General features: G+C 53.0%; 1 protein-coding gene across 1 annotated transcript in view; it reads right to left on the bottom strand.

The window, feature by feature from the left end:
- ZNF521 (zinc finger protein 521) overlaps positions 1 to 11299 on the bottom strand; it is a 250078-nt gene that overhangs the window by 12381 nt on the left and 226398 nt on the right.

Genomic DNA, 11299 nt, shown 5'->3' with positions numbered 1-11299 from the left:
TGCCCCCGGAAGAGCGCTGAACATCAGTCCTGGGGGAGCGGCAAACGTGTCCCCCGCGAAGCCCGCCTGGCCGGGTGTGACTGAGCCGTCCGCGTCCCTTCCTGGCCGCAGTGGAGGCTGGCCCTGGGCGCCCTGGGACAGCTCCCATCGGTGTGGGTACGCATTTCAGACTCACCCGAGTTGTTGAAAACAAATGTAAAACATTTTCTCTCTCTTAACATTGGTCCTCAAGAGAGAAAGCAAGGACCAGGGTGAAGTGGACACGGTTTGCTGGAGTCCCGGCCCGGGGAAAGTTGTTGTCACCTACACACACGCACGCACACACACGCACACACGCACGCACACTCCTAAGGAAAGGGGAAAGTTGTTGTCACCTACACACACGCACGCACACTCCTAAGGAATATCACTCCCCGCATCGGGATCAGAGCCACGCTGCCACCCAGCGACTCCAGCTGGACCCCGAGCCTCAGCGCGCCCGAGTCCACGCAAACGTCCTTCCGCGCGGAACCGACAGCCTATATTTCAAAACCATGTTTCTGGAATGTGGTGAAACGACGAATCTCGGAGCCTGTGGAGGACCCCAAGCCTCTGAGGAAGGGCGTGTGAGATGCGGGGTGCGCGCCCAGGGGACCCTGAGCGACCCCGTCACGTGTGGCCCCTCCTGCTCAGGGACTCCCATCACTCAGGGCCCCCGGCTTTGCTTCAGAGAGAACAGAGCGAGCATCCGACAGCCTGGACACACTGCCCAAGTGGGTGAGAGGAAATAGCCACTGGCCGAGTCTCCTGTCCCCCATTCCCAGCGCTGGAGTGGGGTTCTCGCTGCGGTTCAGAGGTCAGAAGGGAGGCTCGCTCGTTGGAGCACCGGCTGACAGGACAGACGTGAACAGGAAGTTATGGCCAAAACCACGCAGTGCGATGGACTCCAGTTCTCCCGGGGCCAGCACTCAGGTCGCTTCTCTGTCTCCCTTGTCAGCATGTCTATAGCATGGAGAGCGCTCGACAGTCGCATAAAGCCATGCTGCGGCGAAGGCAAGCTTACGGTACCTCTTCCCCGTGAATAAACAGGACCAATCAGGAGTGGCGAAGCTAATCAATCACAAGCCACCTCTGTGAGCCAATAAAAGACGGGTTATTGATCACATGGCACAGGCAGAGGGGGGCGCAAATGCTGCGAGGCCGCCTGAAGACCTGCGCTCTGGCTGTGAGTTGCGCTGGAGTCGGCTAGGGCTGCCTTCCCTTTTGGAAAAAACACCAAAGGAGCCAAACTAACTCAACCCTCAGCTTCCAAAGGGGACAAATGCGAGGCCACCCCAAGGGCGTGTGGAGGCCCTGCGGCCGGTCCTCCGCTCCGCACTCCGTGGGCGGCTTCGGGCCCACGGGCGGCTGTGCGGGAACACGGGTTTGACAGACCGACACTGACTGCACAGGCATCTCGCTGCCGGCCCAGCGTCACCGCTGCCACAGGAACGCATGATGGTGATCGCACTGGGAGGCCCACTTCCTGGAAACACAAGCGGCTGTGCTAGCGAAGCCCTTTGTCTTCATCTCCGAAAAAGGCCATCAACGACCCTGGTTAGGAAGCACGCAGCCCGAGGAGGGTCCCAGGGAAAGGGAAGCTGCAGCGACACCAAGGGCAGAAAGGAGGTGCGCTCAGCTGGTCAGCGCACGCACCCTCAGTCCTGCCTTCCGCTCCCCACAGATCTGCCCCGAGACCACACCTGCGCCTGCGACCTGTGCCCGGCCAGAGTGTGCGCAGACGGTCCCGCGTCTCTTATGACCGTCGCCCAGCTCCTCCCTGCAGAGACGACACCCCCCCGTTTTTACGGGGTTCACTGCTCTCTGCCTCTGTGCAGGCCGCGCCCCACACGCAGCAGAGGGGCAAGGGAAGGGGGCTGTGCTCGGCTAGGCGCCCCCACAGCCAGGGAAGTGCGCATTCGGCCCGTTTTCGGGAAGGAGCCACGACAGGCGGGTGCGAGGCGCGCTCCACACGCTGCAGAAAGTTGCAGGCTGCTTGGCTGCTGTCCAGAAAATGAATCCAATTTTTCATTCTGTCATTATAAATATTTCATTGCAAATGGTACTGATTTTTCTGAAACTGTGGTTAAGCAAAGGGCCTCTGTGTGAATATTTAAGAAAAAAAAAGGGAGGAACACAGCGGAGGAGGAGGAGGAGGAGGAGGAGGAGGAATGGAAGGTTAGCAACCAATTAATTTCTTACTTTGGATGTAAAAGGTGCGGGGAGAAATTCAACAGCGATGCAGCCTGTGACTCGAGGAAGGAGGAAAAAAACATGGACTCTGCCCTTCCTCTGACAGTTGCTCATAAAATATCTGCAGTCCATCTATCTTTTAGTACCCCGGCCCCTCGGAGAGAGAAAATGGTGGTTTAAAGCTCACTTCAGTGCCAGGCTGCGGGAGATTGCTTCCCGGCCCCCCGCCGCCCGCGGCCTGGGGGGAGAGGCCCGGGAGTTATTCAATCAGCCCTGGCCGCGGCGGCCGGGGGTCCTCTGAGGGCTGATTATAGAGCTGCCCTCCTGTTGCCCGCCTCGGAACAGAGTGAAACGAGCAGCCCCTTGCTGGGCAGCTTCTGCAAGAAGGAATCTCACCTGTCATGGAGTTTGTCAGAATTTCAGGATTTATCTCGGTGCAAAATTAATAAAATACCAACCAGGATTTCAGGCTGACTGCTCGGCCGTGTCATCTCCGAGCGATCTCTCACCCGCACCAACCTGGACAGGGAGCTCCCCCCCGCCCCAGCCCCTGTTCCCGCCTGCATGTCCTCTGCCACCCGGACTCCGGGCTGAGACCTGGCGCCAATTACACGCGAGGCCGAGTCCCGCTGTCTCCACGGTGACCTCTCCCCTGGCGGCTGTGGGGCAGGCGCCCAGGGGAATATGCCGGGTCTGAGGCACGGAAAGTCTGTTTCTGCAGAGTCTAACGGGGCCCGGGCATCGCGACCGTGAGGCCCACACGCTGGCAGCGGGGCCTGGAGAGGTTTGTCTTTTAAAAGGCGCACTAGCCTCCGGCCATGTGAAGAGCACATTTTGGGAAACATGACAGATGAATCTCAAGTCAGCCTGAGCCACAAGGTGGTTTCTCCTTTTGTTTGTTTGCTTTTTAAACATTTTTTACTGATTTCACAGGAGAAGGGAGAGGGAGAGAGAGAGAAACCATGGTGAGAGAGAATCACTGATCGGCTGCCTCCTGCACGCCCCCTGCTGGAGATGGAGCCGCAACCCAGGCAGGTGCCCTGACCTGGAATCCAACCGTGACCTCCTGGCTCCGTCAGACAGGGGTGCCTCTTTCTGCCTGGCCATTCGTGGAAGGCGATGGCTGCCTCCTGCCCACTGTCCCAGGGGCACTTTCTACAGGAGCCTAAACAACACACGGTGCTCCTCCAGCGCTTCCGGGTCACATGACAGCGTGTTCTGGAGCCTCCGCTACAGAGCATAGTAGCCTCCCAGTGTGAGCCCAAGAGAGCCGGGGAGGGAGGAGAAAGGAGAGAGGAGAGAGACAGAGAGAGAGAGAGAGAGAGAGAGAGAGAGAGAGAGAGAGAGGAGTATAGGCACAGATGGGGGGATGCAGGGCGCTCCCCGCGGGGTTCCGTGGAGAGGCGCTAACTCCACAGAGGGACGGCCCCCCACCAGGGCCGCCATGAATGATAACTCAGCGGAGCAAGGGCTCAGTGCCTGGCTCTCTGCGAACAGACTGTTCTATTCTATTTTCTGCACGACCACCTTGACCCTGACCCACCTCAGTGAGTTTGAAGGTTCCACCGCTGTTAAAGGGTCTCCGTGCCCATCACTCCCTGTGCAATGGCAGCCCCCCAGCACCACTCTCAGGCGCCATCCACCCATCCCGCCCGCCTGCCCATTGCCCCTCACAGGCTGGGAGGCCTGCGCCCCAGGAAGGGAGCTACCTGCTGGCTGGGCAGAGCCTGTGAGGGCTGCGGGCCCCTGCAGATCTAGCAGTAACGGTACGAGTGTGAGCGCCTCTTGAAGTCTGCAGGCGGCTCTGACGCTGCCGCTGCCCTCGCAAACCCACCAGGAGCAGCCTATTGCTCTCCTGCTACGCACAGCAAGGACTGGTCACGCCGCTGTCCCAGGACCAGCCACGCTGGGATGCACACCTGGCTCCTCCCTGGTTTCTAGCTGACGTCCAGGATGGCCCTCGCCCTCGCCCGGATTGTCAGGACAGTGGGATAGGGACGGGGTGTTTTCCCATCGTGGGATTAAAGTTGTAAACACAATGGGTTTCATTCTTGGCGCTGGTCTCTGCGAACGAAAGGCCACGGGTCCAGGTGCAGAGCAAACAGCTAAAATAGGAACACAGCCTGGTGGGCATGGCTCAGGGGTTGAGAATCAACCCAGGAACCAAGAGGTCACAGCTTGATTGCCAGTCAGGGCACATGCCGGGTTGCGGGTTCGATCCACAGTACCAGTATGGGGCGTGCAGGAGGCAGCCGATCTGATTCTCTCTCATCGTGGATGTTTCTCTCTCTCTCTTCCTCTCCTTCCCTCTCTGAAAATCAATAAAAATATTAAAAAATAACATAGGAACACATGTGCAGATGCAATGTGCCTCTCTGGGCTGCAGAATGTTCTAGAAACGGGGTATCCAGCTCTCTCCAAAGACTCTGACAGCAGAGGTGCTGAGAGCAGCTCTGTCTGTGCAGACGATCCTGACAGCCGTGCCCGCAGTGCCTCGTCCCCAACGGGGCGATCGGTGCTGTGGCAGCGGGCAGTCTTGGCGACACCGCGGACGGCAGGGCCAGCCGAGCGGCCGATGCAGAAGGTGGCAGAGGGAGGTTCGTTTCCAGGGGGGAGGGCTGGCACCCGGCCGGGTCTCAGTGCACCTGGCTGGATGCTCCGTAAAGCCCCGTGGCAGTCGGAGGTGGCCATCTGTCGTCAGCTCCGGGCCAGGCAAGAACTCAATGTGGGGGCAGGCTGCTAACAACAGGGCTGCGGGAGGGGGTGCGCCTCAGAGCAAGGAGCTGGCGCTCCCCCTTTTAATAGCGAAAACCAGCCCCGACAGGAACATCAAGAAATGAATGGATGGAGGCTTTTTAAAGGCGGGGCGGGCGCTGCGGAAACAGCTCAGATGGAAACGAAGTGCTGCCTGCCCATCGCAGCCGCCGCTGCTGCCTTCCCTCGGTCCCATTATCCACTCGCGCTTGACAACGTGCCGGCCGGACACCTGGTGAAGCAGCGAGGCCACGTTAGGGGCAGGTGAGCCCGGGCTGCGCCCCAAAGCACGCACACCGATCCGGCATTTACTGGTACAAAACGGGCCATTGAAAATGCATTTGCTTGTTTAGTCCAAATGCGTTCCTGTGACAATCGGGCTCATCTCCCTCCCTGTGCACTTGCTTCACTTCCACAGGCAGCAGCACTGAACAGCGAACAAAGCCCTCACCTGTGGTACAGCGCCCATTCTACATCTTAAACGCTCTTCTTTGCTCACATCAGCCCGAGTTCTGTGCTACTGCACAGATGATGGGAAGAGAGAGAGAGAGAGAGAGAGAGAGAGAAACAAAGCCCCTCACCTGTAGGTACAGCACCCATTCTACATCTTAAACGCTCTTCTTTGCTCACATCAGCCCGAGTTCTGTGCTACTGCACAGATGATGGATGGGAAGAGAGAGAGAGAGAGAGAGAGAGAGAGAGAGAGAGGAATGACAGGAAACTGAGGTGAGCCGTTCCCTCGTTCTTTGTCCTGTGTGATTAACTTGCTGCCTGCAATGGTAAGGCCAATCAATCCTGATTGAATTATCCCATATTAACAGCTGGAAGTGATCAAAACGAATGGTGACAAGACCGCCCTGGTCAATACATCGATGCAAAGGATTTGGTTCCTGGAGAGTCGATCAGATAAAAGAAACAGATCCGAGTGACCACTGAGCAAATTCAATGGAAGGTCCTGTCGCCCAGTTTCCTCCCCAGCCCGCAGGCCCGCGAGGCGGAGAAATGAGGGGGCGTGGAAACATCATCTCCTGAACCGCAGGCTCCGCGACACAATTTATTCTCCTTGCAGGACTCTGAGTCCAACTGGGTCTCATGATCGCAGCCCCAAGACCAGGAGAGGCACAGAGCCAGTGGGTCTCGTGAGATTGAGTGCGAAGGGGGAGGCACAGACCACCCACGAGGCGGCGGGAGATCTGGCCCCCACGCTGACGGTCCCCGCCCCATGACCAGCAGGCGACCCGGCTATGCCAGGCCTGACAGCCTGAGTGATGGGCCCCCGCCCCCCGCCTCGACAGGCGGCCATACAACCTCAGCATCAGTGAAGCTGTGACGTGAAAAACAGGCCTCAAACTCGGGTGGAAAAGTATCTGAGGCGAAAATCAAACGGCCATGCAGACAGTCACATCTTTAAACTGTGGTGGTGTCTGCAAGTCTCGGGGAGCCCTCAGAATCTCACCTCAGGACTCTGGAATGTGAAGAACACTATTCCTGAGTTCATGAAGGGAAGGGCTGAGTATCACAAGACTTTTTTATGGAAAAGGAAGGGAAAGACCAGGATCTCCCAGCCTGAAGCTCATCTCGGCCAATTCCCTCTCCCCTACCGCCAGAATTCCCTCTACACCCATTACATGCGTACACGACGGCTGATGGAGCTTTCTATGGGGACCTGTTGGAAGAGGACGATCTGATCACTGCCATTGAATTGTAGCTTCTCTGGAGGCACCAATTACAGGGCAATTACCGCACGGAAAGAAAGTGGCCTATTCACAGCAGCTCTGCAAACACCCGGCTCACACCTGCATAAACCACTGGTACAAACATGCATTGTAGGATGTTATTCTTGGACCACGCCGCCCGCTCTCCAAGCTGCTTCCTCAAGTTCTGCAGCGAGAGTTGTAAGTCTGTTAGGAAAACATGGGAAGCATTCAACATATTCCTTCGCTGTTAAAATAACGGAATGTGCGCTTGGTTCCAACAATGCACTCTTTATTCCCCAGCACACCTTCCCACCAGCGTGTGCGGTGGCCATGAAGGGCACGGCATTCCTCGCAAACGTGGGAGAAAACTCTACTGAAAGGAAAAGAGGACACCCTGCCAAATCACGTACCTCGGGCCTGGCAGTGCGAACTCCGGGTCAGGAGGGTTAGGCCGTGTGACGTATCCGTACAGATTCCACACGGGAAAGCTGGGTCCAAGACTGAGTTTCCCATAGAAACAGGTTTCATTAATTCTAAAAGGAGCTGTGGTCTGTGAGGTCCACAGGAAGATGGCCGAGGCCTTGACTTTTCTGAAGATGGACAGGGTATACTGAGGAATTATCGGAATCTGGAAAGGCCTTGCAGGCAGTGTCAATGAAAACAACACACCTGTGTGTGTGTGTGTGTGTGTGTGTGTGTGGTTGTGCCCGCGCATATGTGTGTAGGATATGTAATTTTATGCCCAACAAAGCACTTTTTACCCACAAAAAGAGGCTTTTGTGCTTTTAATTGGAGGTAAATAGTGAAAGAAATGCAAATTACGTATTAAAATCATGACATCATGTAGGTGCCATGGAAGGATACATGGTAGCCATGCACGGGGCATGTGGAGGCTCCTCTAGACGGACCCTCCTAGCCTCACTCTGACGTAAGAAGCAGACACCACATTCTTTCAAATCTCCAACAGGAGTTCTGTTCTTGGGGCTTTAGTTGTATAACCTTCTATGAAAAGTCCTTCTCCTAACCTTTAGGGGCATAAAGACATGATGAATTCAAGTGGAATGACATGTGTCAATTTTAAAATCTGCGTTTATTTTATATATCCAGGCATGACCTACCGAGGGCTGATGCCAGAGATTCATTTTTCTGCTCTGCTGCTATTTTGGTTACCAGCCTTGATTTCTACGGTGGCTTTCATTTTAGTCCATTCCCCCTCACTCTAGAAATTTAAAAAACTGTACCATGGTTTTTGTATACGTACCATGCTCATGTTCTATACAAGAAATAAAAGAAATCAAGATCTAAAAATCACATTCACTGCTCCCTCTAAACCCAGGGGTAGAAGGCCATTTGGGTAATGAAAGCAAACACATAGGACACATGGGACGGGGAACCCCTGAGGTTAAAGTATGAAAATCCGAACACTCACAACTAGAAAAAGTGAAGTTAATTCTCATCCATTTTTCTTAAGGCACTGAAACTGAGAGCCACTGCTGCTACTGGGCGTTTCCGAAAACAGACACATTTGCATCAGCTACATAGAAAAGGATCACGTGCTAACTATAAATGATCACATGTTTCCTACAACAGACCTACTACATAGAAAAGGATCACGTGCTAACTATAAATGATAACATGTTTCCTACAACAGACCTACTACATAGAAGATCACGTCGTGCTAACTATAAATGATCACATGTTTCCTACAACAGACCTACTACATAGAAAAGGATCACGTGCTAACTATAAATGATCACATGTTTCCTACAACAGACCTACTACATAGAAAAGGATCACGTGCTAACTACACTAGTAAGTGCTGTGCCGAAGGAACGGGAAAGACCAGCTATGCATGTTCCGAGTTGTTAGCCTGGAAAGATAATGCTCACAGCCTTGGATAATGACACAAGACTTACTGGCCCAGATCACAATCTGAATACATCAGACATGTTTGAAGAGATGTTTTGACCCTGAGATCATAAGGGCCTCATAAGATCTCAGAGTCGTGTGTTTTATAACCTGTCTTCTATACCAATGGTTCCTGAGTGTGACCCGGGGACATCTGGGGGCCCCCAGATCCTTTCAGGGGGTGTTAGGTCAACGCTATTTTCACAATAACATTCCGATGTTGTTAGCCCTTTACAGACTCACTGGCCCATGTGTGTTCGGCGGAGTTTTTAGAGGCTACTTGGCACATGACGTTATCCCTCTGAGAGCTGGGAGAATTGCGTGTCTGTCTATTCTTGCATTTAAAACATTTCTCAATTTTTTTCTAATATGGAAACTATCAATAGATAATAAGCCACATGGATCACAGTCCTTCGTGGTCCTCAATCATGTTTAAGTGTAAAGGCATCCTGAGACCAAAGAATTTAAGAACCACCGGTCTTTATGAATTGCAGAAAAGAGTGAATACTCTATGTTCCATGAAACCCCAAAATGCACCATAAAAGAAAGGGGGTCTTGCAGGATGCCATGCATTGCTCAGCTCTGTCTGCTCCCCCTCGGGCCCTGGCCAGAACTGCCAGTGTGGGTTCTTTAGTGAAAGACACTGAAGCTTTGCTGGCAGCTTAGTTCCATTAGAACCTACTGATACAGCTGCGCCCTCATCCACGATTTCACTTTCCCGGGTTTCACTTAAACTGCAGTCTGAAGAGAGTAAATGGGAGATTCCAGAAATACACAATTCTTAAGTCCTGAATCCACGCGATTCTGAGTAGCAGGATGACATCTCTGTCTAGCCATCCGCGCTGCCCTGTCCAGGAGGTACATCATCCCCTTGCCCAGTGTATCCACACTACACCCCCCACCCCTAACTCCCACCCCCGTCCACCAGTCACTTAGCCTTCTCGATTACCAGATCAGTTAAGGGGGGAGAGGGGCGTGAGAGAGAGAGAGAGAGAGAGAGAGAGACACCACGCTCGCATAACTTTCATTACAATACATTGTTATAATTGTTCTCTTGTATTATTGTTGTTGTTATTCTCGTACTGTGCCTAACTTATCACCTTAGCTGTCACAGGCATGTGTGTACAGGAAAAACACAGCACATACAGGTGCTCTGTGGTCCCAAGCCTCGCCTGGGGGTTTCGAATGTGTGCTCCTCAGGTAAGGGGGGGACTGTACGGCACAAACGAGGAATTTCACTGCAGACGTGTTTTCAAGCACATTCGATGGAAGTCAGTCTCTACAGAGCCTCCACGACTCTGGTTTTCTGCTTCACCGTTTACATACTAATTAATAGAACCACGAGGTGTATTGCCCACATCCTTTACAAAATCATAAAAACCAAAGTGACTTTTCCTTTGATGCCTAGTGCGATAAGAATATACTTTCCAATAAAAATGTAGGCTCCTTACTTAATAAGACACAATGTTAAACCATAATCTAACTCGGCCTACCTTCTATGCTCCACTCACACAGACGTGACAGAGTAGAATTCTATTGAGAAGTGAAGACAAGTTAGATAGCAACTCTAAGTTTGGTCCCATGACACATTATGTCCATTAAATGGGCTCACCCATGCTTTCCTATGTTTTATTTCACCTCCTTAATTTGCTAGTTGCTCACTTATAGAATGATAACTGAGAAGATAACCTCTAACTTCCTTATTCTGACACAAAATTAATACCATTCCACCTTCCCCGTGCCAGGGAGGCACAGGCTGCCCAGGGCCGGAGGGTGGGGCTGGGCCAGGGAGTGGGCGGGGCTTAGCCAGACCATGCCTCCGTGGGCTGTTCAAGGAAGACACTGCAAACATATAGTTACCCCTCACCTAGTGGAGGCTGAATCAAAAATTTATTGTTAATAATAATACTCATCATAAAATAATTTTGAGTTCAAATCCATTCTCCTCCAAGGGTTTAACAAACACATGTTACTTAATATTATTTCATCAGAAAAATAAGAATAGGTATTATGCCCATTTTTCAGACGAAGTAACAACAAAGAAAGTTATTTTCCTTTTTATAATAAGCGACAGGTCTCTGACTTATTAACTATCAGTCTCCTGCTTAAAATAATGAAGCCAACCAGATTCCTGTTGTATTTTATAGTTTATGCCTTAGAACCAGATCTGTTTCCTGGTTACCTAGCAACAACCCCTTACATGTTACACGTGTGTGTCACTGCTTCACATCTGAGGTGCGGAGCCATCCTGGACCTGAGCAAGGTCTCCTCTCTAGCAAATGGGACGCTCAAGGCTCCTGAACACGTTTGGTGTCAACATTACCTCGAAGGCTGTTACAAGCACTAATCACCCTCTCCTGCCCCGTGGGAGAAGCACCCCTGAGCGGGAGCACAGCTTCCTGCCCCCCTTCTCCCTTCCGAGGGTGAGCCCCTCAGGACCGTAACCAGCCGTGCTTCCCGCCCGGAGCCCGGTGAGAGCAGAGCATGAATAAAACAGGGGCTGTGAGAATCGGCTCCCCGCCCTAGCCCCCTTCCCGTCCAATCAGCCTGACCCCTAAGTCCATCTCACTGGGTCAGAAGGTCTAATTACAGGGCTGTTCTCGTTCTTTTCATGATTGACAGCAGCTGGAGGCAAAACGACTTTGGTGTCTGCTGATCCAGCCCCCCCCTGCCCCACCGGCCCAACACACAAGGCGCCCTGGGGCCCAGGTGAGCCCTTCCCCGAATCC

The sequence above is a fragment of the Myotis brandtii genome, unplaced genomic scaffold (assembly GCF_000412655.1).
Source record: "Myotis brandtii unplaced genomic scaffold, ASM41265v1 scaffold433, whole genome shotgun sequence".
In the NCBI taxonomy this organism is placed as follows: domain Eukaryota; kingdom Metazoa; phylum Chordata; class Mammalia; order Chiroptera; family Vespertilionidae; genus Myotis; species Myotis brandtii.
The sequence above is the reverse complement of the archived record's forward strand: the minus strand, read 5'-3'. Positions and strand labels throughout refer to the sequence as shown.